This window comes from Sylvia atricapilla, chromosome 5 (assembly GCF_009819655.1).
Source record: "Sylvia atricapilla isolate bSylAtr1 chromosome 5, bSylAtr1.pri, whole genome shotgun sequence".
Classification (NCBI taxonomy): domain Eukaryota; kingdom Metazoa; phylum Chordata; class Aves; order Passeriformes; family Sylviidae; genus Sylvia; species Sylvia atricapilla.
The window spans coordinates 4,225,519-4,239,492 of NC_089144.1; the positions used below are offsets into that span (position 1 = coordinate 4,225,519).

Consider the following 13,974-nt stretch of genomic DNA (forward strand, 5'->3'; position numbering starts at 1 on the left):
ATTGTATACTTACTTCAGGCAGTGTTTCCTTTGCTGGCTCAGCAAGAGCTGTGGTGGCTGAACATGCCTTTACAAGGACCAAAGTAAGATGCAGGTCTCTACTGACAGGAAAAAGTGTGGCCAGAGAATTCTGCCTGTGCTGTTTCAGCTTGGTCTGTGGTGCACAACGCTTCTGTAAGTGGAGAGGGAGGGCTGAAATGTGAGGAAGTTTATCAAAAGCAAAGGAGGAGGAGGAGAGGAGGAGGAGGAGGTCTAGAGGTGCCCTTGTGCCAGGACTGTGCCAGGGATCCCTCTGACAGCTACAGCTGTGATGTCTCTGCAAGAGCCTGCGTGACTGCAAATTGTATTCTGCTCCGTTGTGAGTAATGAATGAGAGAGTTGACGTAATTGAACACTCCATTAATTAGCAATTACAAGATGGGTCACTGGTGTCTTCTGAGGAGCCTAATGTGATGTGTAAATCCTGTTCTTAACATTTAATACATTGAGTATCTTCTTTAAATGTTGCTGTTGATGTGGGATCAATGGCAAATGCCAGTAGTGAAGAGAGGGCATGGTAGATGATTCTCGGATTTCTTTAGTGTTTCACCTCTACTTAAAATGCGCTTCTCTTTTATACTGAAACAGCCTCACAGAATGGTTACCAGCCACAGCACAGTCTATCTGAAGTAAGTTTGTTGTGTAATGAGCCAGAAAGGCTCCTCCTCGTGAACATGCCACTGTTCTTAGCCATAGAGATTTCCAGGAAGTTTTGCAATTTCCAGGGCTAGGAACGAAGAGGGGATGCTAAGTGAGCTTTTGCCTGCCCTCCTTTCCTCTCTTTCCTTCTTGTATCCCCTCCCTCCTGCCTTCATCTTCCATCCATTCTGTTCTCTTCTTTCTCTTTCTTAACAAGTTATTTTTACATAAGGTTTCTTAAGAACTGATAGGAGTAATGGTGACATCAGCCAGAAGAGCTCGATTGTCTTCAGTGGTCTCTGGTTTGTAGAGACCCAGTGATATAAATAGAGACCCAGTGCAACACTTCAATCAGCGCCTGAACAGATTGCCAGCGAGGGTACTGTTTCCTGGATGGCGATATGTCTGTCCATGTCACAACAGATTCTTAAGAAATTATAATAAAGAACAAATCACCACTACCACCAAAAAAAACCAAAACAAAACCAACCAAACAACAACAAAAATAAAAATAACCACAACCCAAAAAAACCCACAAAAACCCCACCAAAAACCTCCCAAAGCCCCCCCCCCCACTAAACAAACAAACAACGAAAACTTGAGCATTAGAAATGTTATAATGTTATTCAAGCATCTGATCTAAACTGCTGTTTGCTTGTATTTAATCCCGGTAGCTTGTACTCTGTAGGTCTGGAGGACCTTCTCTTTTTAGCATCCTTCACCTGTTTAAACATTGTCACCTCTCCTCTTGCCTTCTCTAGATTTTCTCCGTGAGTCCTAGCCTCATGGATAATTGTCTGAGGTCGGTGCTGCACACTGCCTGGAAAACTCACCTGGACCCATCACTGCTGAGCACTGTTTAAATCAGCAGAATCCTTCCCCACAACCTCTGGCCTTTCCAGCCCGGGAGCGGGGCAGAGACACGGCGGGGCCGGGAGCGGGGCTGTGCCGGGGCTGTGCCGGGGCTGTGCCGGTCCCTCAGGGCCGGGGCTGTGCCGGGGCTGTGCCGGGGCTGTGCCGGTCCCTCAGGGCCGGGGCTGTGCCGGGGCTGTGCCGGGGCTGTGCCGGGGCTGTGCCGGTCCCTCAGGGCCGGGGCTGTGCCGGGGCTGTGCCGGGGCTGTGCCGGTCCCTCAGGGCCGGGGCTGTGCCGGGGCTGTGCCGGGGCTGTGCCGGGGCTGTGCCGGTCCCTCAGGGCCGGGCTGTGCCGGGGCTGTGCCGGGGCTGTGCCGGGGCTGTGCCGGGGCTGTGCCGGTCCCTCAGGGCCGGGCTGTGCCGGGGCTGTGCCGGGGCTGTGCCGGGGCTGTGCCGGGGCTGTGCCGGTCCCTCAGGGCCGGGGCTGTGCCGGGGCTGTGCCGGGGCTGTGCCGGGCCGGGAGCGGGGCTGTGCCGGGGCTGTGCCGGGGCTGTGCCGGGGCTGTGCCGGGCTGTGCCGGGGCTGTGCCGGGCCGGGAGCGGGGCTGTGCCGGGGCTGTGCCGGTCCCTCAGGGCCGGGGCTGTGCCGGGGCTGTGCCGGTCCCTCAGGGCCGGGCTGTGCCGGGGCTGTGCCGGGGCTGTGCCGGGGCTGTGCCGGGGCTGTGCCGGGGCTGTGCCGGTCCCTCAGGGCCGGGCCGGGGCTGTGCCGGGGCGGTGCCGGGGCTGTGCCGGGGCTGTGCCGGGCTGTGCCGGGGCGGTGCCGGTCCCTCAGGGCCGGGGCTGTGCCGGGGCTGTGCCGGTCCCTCAGGGCCGGGGCTGTGCCGGGGCTGTGCCGGGGCTGTGTCGGGGCTGTGTCGGGGCTGTGCCGGGGCTGTGCCGGTCCCTCAGGGCCGGGGCTGTGCCGGGGCTGTGCCGGGGCTGTGCCGGTCCCTCAGGGCCGGGGCTGTGCCGGGGCTGTGCCGGTCCCTCAGGGCCGGGGCTGTGCCGGGGCTGTGCCGGGGCTGTGCCGGGGCTGGGGCGCCCCCTGCCGGCCGCGCTCCGTCAGCGCCCCTCAGGGCCCGGGTTTCATTCCCTCGGATCGGGAGCATGGCCCGTATTCACTTTGCTCCGAAACAGCGCCATCTAAACATGCGAAGAAGGGGGTTAGAGAGCGATTCTAACCAGGAGGGATGCGGCTGCTCTGTCACTCGGCAGCACAGAGGTGGCAGGTGCCATGTCCGGAGTGCCATCCAGTGCACTGGTGGTGTGCTCCTGAGGCTGGGAAGCTGCTCCTTCTACACTGCTTCTACGGCGGAGCTGCTGTGTGTGGCTGGAACAGCCTCCAACAAAGATGATTTGGTAAATCAGAAGAACCAAACCACACGCGGGACTAGTTCAACTGTCTCTGGGCTTTACAATTTTTACAAATTTACGTGAGATGTGGGGGCAGTTCATGAGGCGTGGTTGCTCTGAAGAGAAGCTGATGACTCTGAGCAGGGCTTTAATATCGCGGGTCCTGCTCTAGCTGCTGTGCCGGTGACTGCAGTGTGGGCTCAGGCAGGTGTGCAATCCACAGCGTGCATGAGGAGGAGGATGGCAGCGGGGGTGGAAAGGCTACAGCTCCTTTGTTCTTCCTCTGCATCCTCCCCATCCTCTGCTCTCCCCCTTTCCACTGAATTTGTAGCAGACATGCCACAAGCCTGTGCTTCTCTACAGGAAAGGCTGGAAAAGAAGGCAAAACAGAGAGACGTGTCACTGTGAGGAAGCCTAGGATTGTACAGATTAATCTTTCTGTTCACCAGAGGAAAACGCAAGTCTCACAACAAAGCCTAACCCCCATAAGCTTTGGAAGACAAGGAGAGACAACAGAGCTATTATATGTGGTCTTGTTCCTACACATGAAAATTAAATTGCACGGTGCTGTCTTCAACTAATAACAGACTGGATTAGAGCTACAGAGCAGAAAATCTGGGCTAATGCCAGTTTGCAGTCCATAATGCACACTTGTCTGGCTCAGATTTGAAAGCTGTATGGCATTATGGGAGGCTTTGGTTATAATCCCTGCAAATGAGTAAACAAATGAGTTGAAGATAAAGACCAGTTAATGAAGCACTGAAAATCGCTGTCGATGTCAATGTGTGATAGGAACTCAAGAAATAGAATGAGGGGTCCAGATTCTTGGCTTAAAGTTGTACTGAAACCCCTGGTTTGGCAATGAAATTTTTTTCTGTTAAATTCCTCTGTTCTCACAGGCCTTGGGGTGTACATAAACATCAACAGCTTTTCCTACAACAACTTGAACCGAGGATTGAAAGAGCTGTGTGCTTCCCGCTCTCCACTGATTGCCCAGGGGATCATTCAAAGCAAAGAGCAGTCAGTTAATTTGAGCAGGTGGTGCAAACATTTTCCCACATTCTGTGTCCATATGAGGGATCAGTGAAAGTGCTGTAATCAACTTGCCCACTCAGCAGCTCCCCTGTTTGCATGAGCTGTAAGATTCCTTATGTGTACATGCATTCATTTGAGGACAAAGCTTGCACAATTGAAGTCCCTGGCAAAATTCTCTCTCACTGCAGTGGCTACAGGATCTGGTTCCAGGAGCTTGCTGTGAGTGGCCTAAAGCTGGAGAGCCTCAATACCATTACTATTGCATTTGTTCAATTATGCAATTTAATTTTTAAAAAAATAAATCAAGCCTGTCACATGATTACAATCCCTTTCTTACTAATATCTAGAAATACTCTGATTCACAAATCCCAGCTGCTTTTGTCTTCATAGACTAGATGGAAAAGTGCTTAACACATGAAAAGACCCTTTATAATGCCTTTCTCTTGAAGAAAGAATTAAGTTGCTAATAAAATCATTAGGACATCTTAATGTTACATTGTGTTTGTGTACATGTTTCAGTAGTAGGGAATAGTTGCATAATGCAGAATCAAATCCTAAAATCCAAAGTTATACCTAGGGCATATCAGAATATTCAGTTGCCTCCCATGGATTTGAGTCAAAATGTCAATTCCCATGCCTGTATCCTGTAACGGGCCTTGAAACAAAGAGGTGGAATTTCCAAGAAATTAAATGTGTTCAAATTTTCTGTAAAATGTCCTGGGGCATACACCTAAGGATAAGAGTGAAGAGAACGAAAGAGGCATCCTCACGATTTCTGAGAAGGTGGAGAACTTACTGGTTAAACGCAGACAAATTTGAAAAGGACTCTATTAGGAAAAAAAAAAAAAAATTACATGGTCACAACGAACAGCTTCCATTCACTTGCCCTGAGGCTTGTGGTCCTGGTAGAGCAGTTTAAAGAGTTACCAGTCTTCAATCAGAGTGTAGTGCCCCTAATGAACTTGGGAGGGTTTATGCAAATCTGTCCCACCTGGCATGACAGTGGCCTAGAAGCACTCTTGTAATCTGTCTCTCCATCTCCGGTGAGAACAAAGGAACTAGCAGCAATAACTTCCCAAGCCACTTGCTCAATGGCTTCGTGTGCCCTGCAACAAAATTTCTCCATCTGAAAACCTGAATAGTTTGCAGACAGGATTTGCCTGGTTTTCTTGGGAAATTGCCTGGTTTTCTTGGGAAAAGAATCCCAAACTACAGCAGTGTAATATCATACTGTTTATGTATTATGGGCACGTTCAGCTGTGTGTGCTAGGCATTTTGTCCACAAGGATACTGTGAGAGACTGTATTGAAAGCTTTGCCAAAATAAAAAGAATCCCACATCTACTGTCTTCCCTTGGTCACCTGATGAGTGACCTTGTCATAAAGGAAAATTAAATTAGTTAAGCAGGACTTTTCTCTCACGATCCCACGAAGACCAGTAATTTTAAAAGTACATGAAAAATGTGTCACAAAAAATAAATGAAAACATTTTTCAGCAATCCTTCCTATCCTTCCAATAGGAAACTCTAAGAAAACCTCTTGTAAAGTCTCATGTTTCTACCATGCTGATTAATGCTTTATTGTCTACAGGCAAGCTATAGAATGAATAATGTAGCAGGCAATTTTAATACAAAATTGTAGTAAGAATACTTAAGATTTTATAATCATAAAGAGCTAAACAAGATTCTTCATATCTGAGTATCAGAGAGGACAGGCAGGCTGACAAATGATTGTCCTGATTAAAGCAATGATGCCAGTGTGGTGTGTGTTTGCATGCAGGTTGTTTCCTTTGAATAAACCTTTCCTGACCTTTACAGCAGGCAAGAGCAATGCTTGCTTGAGGACAGCACACTTCATGTGAGCTGTAAGAGAACATGGATCCAGGCCCCAAGGCTTGGAAAAACCTGTTGTTGCGTTACAGAAAGCCGTAACCTTTCGCCTCAGCAAGGATAAAGGTTGGAGTGACCCCAGGATAATGGTGGTGCTCTTTCACCAGCCCACACACAGTGTGTGTGGTCACCTTGTCCTCTCCTCTGGTGGCAAGATCTGCCAAAACACAGAAGCACAGCAGAGACAAAGAAGATACGTGTTGAGCTGGGAATCAGCTGGTACATGTGGAATGCCTACCTTTGCACTGGACCTTTGTTTTCTGCTAAATGCTTCAGCCATGCAATTATCCATGAGATTTCCCAATTCCTCACTCAGAGACACAGAAAGCACGAACCTTGCTTGTAACCAAATACTCCTTTTCCCCACTGACTTTGTACCAAGCACCTGTAGGAAGCAAGGGACTACTGATGGGTAGTTTTTTATAAAAACACATTACAGCCAACATATAGATTACCTCTATACATCAGGTCGTGTGCATTATGTTTTTAATATCATCAGCAATGACAGGTGTTCATTCCATAAAGTTACACTTACAGTGTCCTTAAAAAGTCTACTGTCCATTAATTACACAACAAAATAAAATTACATGGTGTATTAGGGTCTTTTTTATGCATCCAGAAAGGAACAGTCTTCTCTGGAAGTCTCCACTGTTGTGATAAAATTAAAGAGAGAAGTAGTTGTTCTATGCAATGTGACTCCCTAATTTACTCTCTTTTGCATTGGTCACTCCAGAAATCATATCATGGCATTTGTTTAAGATAAGACAGGAAAAGAAAAGAGGCTATAAAGAAATAAGGTCATTAACTTTCAAACCCAGCACAACCAAGTGAAAAGTGGAAGAGATTTTTGTTACTGCAGACCTTGGAAATCTCTTATGTGGAAACCTGTATTGATAAGTGTAGGTAAGTGTTAGATGAATGATGACTTGCCAGGTACACTGAACAGCTGTCAATATGCCCATGACACAGATCCCATATGTGAAATGCTTAATACCCCCAGCTCCTAATACAACAAGTGGAAACAGAGAGTTAGTAGAAATATGTTCAAATATTTTAAAATCAAGTGTAAAATTTGGCAATATTTAATCATATCTTATTCTCCCATTGCTCCTTGAAAAGAAAAATTTAAAGATCTACTTCTTTTTTTTTTTTTTTTTTTAATTCCTTTGACATGGTATTTTGACAAGTTTCCACCAACCTAGCCTGCATGTTATTTGGATATACTAGTGTTGAAATACATCTGATGTCCAGCATATAATAATTTTCTGTAGGGTAAATGGAAAGTGCATTAAATTTTGCCTTGAGAGACTTGCTCAAGGCATGGATCATATTTTCCTCTAGTTACGGTGAAGGTACAGCTAAAATTAAACTTCGTGTTTTATTTTAAGGTTAAAAAACACATTAGAAGTAAATCATTAATTCAAAGCATCTCTGCTCATTGCTATTAATAGCAAAGTAACTGATACACAGCAGAGATTATACACTTGAGTTCCTAAAATAAACTTGCTGTGAAAAAAAAAAACAAACCAGCACTCATGCTAGTACTGTTGTTGGAGTACCTTAGTACATTCCAGGGATCAGTAGGCTGAGTTCTTCCCTAGGATCATAGCTGCTGCAGGAGGAGACATCTGCTCAGCTGTGTAAGCTGGTAGGAACCCCACCTTGGTGCTTCTCTGCTCTGCCCAGGCTGCATCCCTCAGTCTGCTGATAGAGCACAAGCAGCTTATCCAATATTTCCTCTTGGGCCAAGGGTTTGTGACAACGGGGCAAATAATATGTGGTGTTTCATAATTTATTCATTTTCCCTGAAGGGACCTGCAAATGGAAGTGAGTTCTGTTATGAAATGTTGACACATTTCCTTGCCAGAATGAATGGAAAGGTTAAAGGGAAATTCTTTGTCTCCAAGTTCATCTTCTCCCATTCAACCCGGGCTTGCATTATACCCATGCTGCACAGCCCTGAAAGTCTGTAAAACTATGAGTTTTGTTTTATCTGATTCCATTTAAAATAAAGTTAACTTTTAGTTTTACATTAAAGTAATTTCAATTGGAATTAGATAACTTATGCTGAAAACTTGCTTTTTCCTATGAACAGTTCTATGGAACTCAATGGACTTGAATTTATGGTGTAAGAAATGACTCAATGTGACAACGCATTGCAATATCAGACTTTACCATGGGAGACACTTTTGTTTTGTATTTACAGGGATCCCACCCAGTAGGCATCTTGTCCATGGGTGTAACTCTCAAGCATATTGCCAGACAATAAACTACCAATAACAGATAGTTAGAACATCAAAGGTACACTGGTGTAACACCAGCAAAACACTATGGTGCCATCATTAGACTTCTATTTTTCCCCAAGGTAAATAAATGCAGGTACTTTAGCAGCTATAGTTCCTCTCTGCAAATCATGACATGAAAATCTCATTCAGGTGTCTAAGGAAAATACACTTGAGCACATTAAACCAATACTTTAAGATACTCTTGTTACCCGTATTTTTGTGGTAGAGCTTCTAACTACCTGATCTTGCTCTCTGAGCCAGTGCTGCCACTCGTTCTTCTAGCCAGAGATACCTTAAATAGTAATGAACTAAGAACTACAAAAAGGCTCAGTTTCCTTGAAAAGCCATGAAGAATCCCTGCATTGTTTTTCCCTCTGTTTACAGAGTGATGGGAAACAGTCACTTCAGAATTTCAAGTGTAAACTCTACAAAAAAAAAAAACCCATAGAAATTTGAGATGATCACATTAAATTAAAATCACCATGCATCTGCCAGGAAGGAGATGTAACACTTAAGGTATTACCAAACCAAAACAGTAAGGGAAGTGAAACAAACCCCGCAGTTACAGGCTCCAGGAGTCCTGGGGAAAAACCATTCCCCAGAGAAATGCAACAGGGAAGAGGAAAATTCATGCTTCAAGCAGACTGCTGTTCCTTGCCAAATAGTATTGCAAATTGCTGCCTAATTAAGTGTCTCCCATCACCCACATGTCCTTCAGATGCAGGGTTTGGCAGGCAGCTTCTTGCTGTCAGTAAGCACCAGTTTTCTCTAGGATATATTAGTTTGCATTTTCCAGGGTCAATCTCAGTGTATTTCCTGCCCCTATTTGGAACCCCTCTTTGATAATAGGTATCTGTTCTCTGACTTAGTGGGTCAGGCACATCTGATCCTCCCTTCTTATGGTATTTCCACAACACTGCTTTCCAAAACAACATGGAATGGAATATTGCTTCTCTTTCATCAGATTCTCAGGCCACATGTCACATGTAACATCATAAAAATGTATTCACTTGTATGATTTCATGAGATTCTTTCACAGTTTTCTTACTAAGATGTAAACATAATTTATGATTTGGCCAATGTCTGAAAAATCAAGCTATTCCAGTAAGTTTATTTTTCAGACACTGAAGCTGTTTCATCATTTATGACTTCACCTACACTCAAGGAGACCAATGCAACCCCTCCTTTACTTACCCAAACGGTTCCAGGGGCATGGATTATGAGAATGGACAGAATTTGGCCCTGTATACTCATTTCACCCTGGATAAAAAAAGCACAAATGTTATTATCATCTGGCATCTTTCAACACTGAATGCTTAACATGATTTTTTGGAGGAATTTCAGCACATAATTGCCAATGAAATCAATAATTATTTTGTGAACCCATTATAATTTTGTGTCAAATGCTTCACAACCACAACTGACAGATCATTTTTGGAGATCTGGATTTCTGTAGCTCTAGCACTATTATTTATTTCTGGTACATGTTAAAGCAACCTGGATGGCAGCAGATCTGCCCATATGCCCTATATTTTGACAGCTCCTACCAGATATAATGCTTCCCAAGGTATGTTCTTAGCCTGTTCTAAAGCTGTTTTGCCTGTCTGCTTTCACTGCAAGGAAGGGCAAAGGTAACAGAAAATCCGACTGACTGGTGTTCTTTATTGGTGTTGAAGCCTGTTGAACCTGAGACAGTGTTCAGAAAGAACATTCATAGGTTTGACCTGTGAAAAGGGTCTGCAGCCCCTCATCAGTGCTGCCTAACTCCAGCCCTTCTGTGGGTTTCAGCTGTTTGTGATCCAAGACCTAGTTCTGATACATCTGAGAATCTTCAGAAAAAAATTCTCCTTTGTGAGCAAGTCCACAGAGACATGTGAGATAAGGGGGGCAAACCAGCAGCTGGTAGTTGACATGTAGCTAGTTAGCACTTCAAGGAATCAAAAAGAAAAAAAACACTGTATGAAACGGTGCAAAATCCTAAGAGAGAAAGCAGGTGGTTGGAAGATTGCAACACAGCAATGATCAACCCTTTCTAAGGACAGCAAGGGCTTTTCCCTGCATGGCTGACAGATGCCTGGCCAGCAGAGACTCACTGCTTTGAAAAAAACATAGCTTCAGGAATGTGACTGTCAGGTCCCAACAGTGACTGTCCATTTAGGTGTGAAAACCATGAAAATCATTGTCTTTTAGCTTTTGACTGTAAAATTCCACACCTGCAGCCCTTTGGTTTGTCTTTGCTGTGGGCTTTTGTTCTTCTCTGTGAATATTAGTCATATGGTTTAGTGCTAAAATGAGTAATATAGAATTAAAATGAGTAATATGATGCAATGTCCTGAGGAGTACTTCTAGAGCATGGACATCATCATTCCTAAAACATCTTGACATAAAGATCTGGGAATCATCAGAGATCTGAGAATCAAACTAGCTCAGACATGATCTCTCAAGAAAATGATAAAGAGCTTAAACTTGTAAACTGGCAAAAGAAGAGAATCTGCAAAATGCAGGAATGATAGCATCCTCCTGCAAATGAAATTGTCAAGGCCTTTAATAAAGAAGAAGTGGTGCTTCAGTTATGATTATGCTATATTAATGGTTTGACAATTATGGGTTTCTGGTTGTACTTTAAACCTGTGCATTAAAATGTAGCACAGGAAGCACCTCCTTTCCCTCCCTAAACCTGTAACAGAAAGAAATCAAGAAAATGTTATCCCTGAAACACAATGAAACCTCAGAATTCAGTTCCAAAAGGGTTTGATAAAGAAGTGAGCCACAGGGTACTCTGACCTATTTCTTTGGTGTGACAGTTCCACACATAAACCAAAGCCTGGAGATGCTAATTCTACCTCTGACTGAGACACTGTCTCATTTACAGTTCCCTACGAATTTTTTTTTTTTTTAACCTGACTTGTAGGAGTAACTTATCTTCTGCCCTTTTGCAATGAGACGACATTGATGATGGAATCTCTTCTTGGAACTTCCTGGGGCACGAGTTATATAAGAGTACCTCGGTGTGGTTAAGGTCTTCTCAGCGGCTCTGTTATCATGGGCTAAATCAATGAATATTTAACAGGGTCAGGCCACACTGAAAATAGTTTCCAGCTGGGAAAATCTAAACTGAGTGACTGTCTGAACGTGCAGCTAGTTAATATTCAGGTACAGATTCGTGCTTATTTCGACAAAGCATGTCCTAATAGCACAGCTTGACGCAGTAAAAGAAAGAAAGCCAAAACCTCTCATTATGCTTCCTGTGGGTTATCTGTGTGTTGTTTAAGTATTACTCCTAATAGTATTACTCCTAATAGTATAACTCCTAACAGTATTACTCCTATTAGTCCCTTGCCCAGGGTAAACCTGGGCTGCAGCATATGCCATTAAAAGTTAATATCGAGTTTTCCTCTTGCAGGACATTTTCGCCCGAGGGTGCGCAGCGCAGCGGGCAGAGGCAGCCGCCAGTGGCACCCAGGGGGACGAGAGGGGAGCCCGGGGACACGAGAGGGGAGGCCGGGGACACGAGAGGGGACCCGGGGACACGAGAGGGGAGCCCGGGGACACGAGAGGAGAGCCCGGGGACACGAGAGGGGAGCCCGGGGACAGGAGAGGGGAGCCCGGGGCCGGCAGCCGCTCGCTGTGGGCGGCTCGTCCCCGGCGCCGAGCCCCGAGAGCCCACGGCCCGCCCCGGGCCGCGCCCTCAAAAAGGGGACGGGGCGGAGGAGCGGCTCCGGCAGCTGTGGTGACACTGCACCGGGCCCGCACCGACGGCTGCTGTGCTGACACTGCCCCGGCACCGACGACTGCTGTGGTGACACTGCACCGGGTCCGCACCGACGGCTGCTGTGGTGACACTGCCTCGGCACCGACGGCTGCTGTGGTGACACTGCCCCGGCACCGACGGCTGCTCGGGGAACCGGCGGGTCCCGCCCGCACCTCGAGCCCCGCCGAGGCTCCCGTGCCCCGCACCGCCCGGGGCGGGAGGCCCTCACCGTGACCGCCACCGCCCTCCCGGCGACAGCAGGGCCCCAGGGCGCCATGACCCTGCTCAAGCTGTCCCTCATGGCCTTCAGCTTCGTCTTCTGGGCGGCGGGGCTGACCATGCTCATCATCGGCCTCTGGGCCAGGGTGTCTCTGGGCAGTTACTTGGCGCTGTCTGCCAGCGGCTACCCCAGCGCCCCCGCCATCCTGCTGGCCACCGGCCTCGCCGTCATCATCTGGGGCTTCCTGGGATGCTTCGGCGCCGCTACGGAGCACCGGGGGCTGCTGCGCGCCTACAGCGCCTTCCTGGCGGCCGTGCTGGCGGCCGGGCTGGCGGCAGGGCTGTCGGCGCTGCTGTACCGCCAGAGCCTGGAGCGCGGCTTCCAGGAGGGGCTGCGCCGGGCGCTGCTGGCTTACGGGGAGGACGACGCGGCGGCGGACGCCCTGGACGCGCTGCAGCGCGCCCTGTCCTGCTGCGGGGTGCAGAGCTACCGCGACTGGCCGCGCTCGCCCTGGGGGCTGGAGCAGAACGGCTCGGTGCCCCTCAGCTGCTGCCGGACCCGCCGCGGCTGCCAGCGCAGCCCGCCCGACCCGCTCGGGCTGCACCGCGACGGCTGCTTCGGCAGGGCGGCCGCCTTCGTCGGCGGCAACATGTTTTACGTTGCCACCGCTGCCCTGGGGCTGGCGCTGCTGCAGCTCGTCGGTATCGTGCTGGCCTGCCTGCTGGCTGCCCGCGTCCCTGCGCGCCTGCTGGGCATCACCACCGCTCGCTGAGATCCCCCCGCTCCTGCCCCTTGTCTCCTCCAGCTCCCACAGAACTTCTTTCCCACGTAACTCAGTGCATCCCGCTGGGAAAACCCTTCCTTCATATTCACCATTTCCGCTTGAGCATCGTCCTCCAGGCTCCATTCCTCTGGAGGAATGTGTTAGGTGCCCTATGAGCGTCTCAAGTCCTTCAGAAGGAAAAGTGCTGGGAAGGTGCCTGCCGGCCTGGCCATGTGTCCTGCGGGGCAGCAGGTCCCCACTGGAGCTTCTGGACCACTTCTGCAGGCAGTGGTGGCAGCACGGACAGACATCACTGTCTGAGACAAGGCTGACCGGTTTTCCGGGTAATGTAAACACCAATGCACCGAATTGTGGACCAGGAAAGAGGAGAGGGTCTGAGAGAGCAAGAGAGAGATGTCTCTTGACATTTCACCATGTGAGTATTCTTCTGAGGCTGGAAAATGACGCTGCTGGAAAACTGCTGGGGTGCATGAGGGGCAGGCGTGGTCCAGGGGCACCCAGACAGCCGTGCTGGCACTGGCAGCTGCTTGAGGGACTGTCCCTCATCGTGGATCCCATTGCCGCAAAGATATCCTGCCTTCGGTGCGAGAGTATTCCAGCTGTCCACCTGCTGCGGTGCTTTTCCCGCTGTTGGTCTTTTTCAATGCCAATTTCTATCTAAAGGTGGAGCTGCAGCCTCGAGTCTTGCTCCCTCCTTCAGGATGTGCCTGTCCTCTGAGCCAGTGTGTCGCTGGTTAAATATACCTTCGCAGGGCTGAAAAGACTTAAAACCCGGGTCCCTGTCCTACAGGAAGATGGCAAAAACTGTACGACCAGATCAGATGAGGGGAGAAGGGTTCATTGTCCTTCAGAAGTTAGTTTTGGACTTTGACTGTTAGCATCAGGATGAATGCAACAGGCTGACTGTTTTATAGAAGGGTTTCTAAACAACAGCTCTCAGACTATGACATTTTTCCTCTCTCCAAGGATTTGTCTCTGAAGTGCGGTCCCACCTACATTTTTGAAGCCAGATCTGTGTACAACCTGAGAGTAAATGGAGAATCCCCAAGCCCTGTCTAGCCCTGGGTGTGTTTAGGTCAGACAGCAATAT

The 13,974-nt window shown here is 48.3% G+C and overlaps 1 pseudogene; it reads left to right on the forward strand.

The window, feature by feature from the left end:
- The first annotated feature begins 12,155 nt into the window (after window positions 1–12,155).
- On the forward strand, window positions 12,156–13,182 carry LOC136361978 (tetraspanin-7 pseudogene; annotated as a pseudogene).
- The last annotated feature ends 792 nt before the right edge of the window (window positions 13,183–13,974 follow it).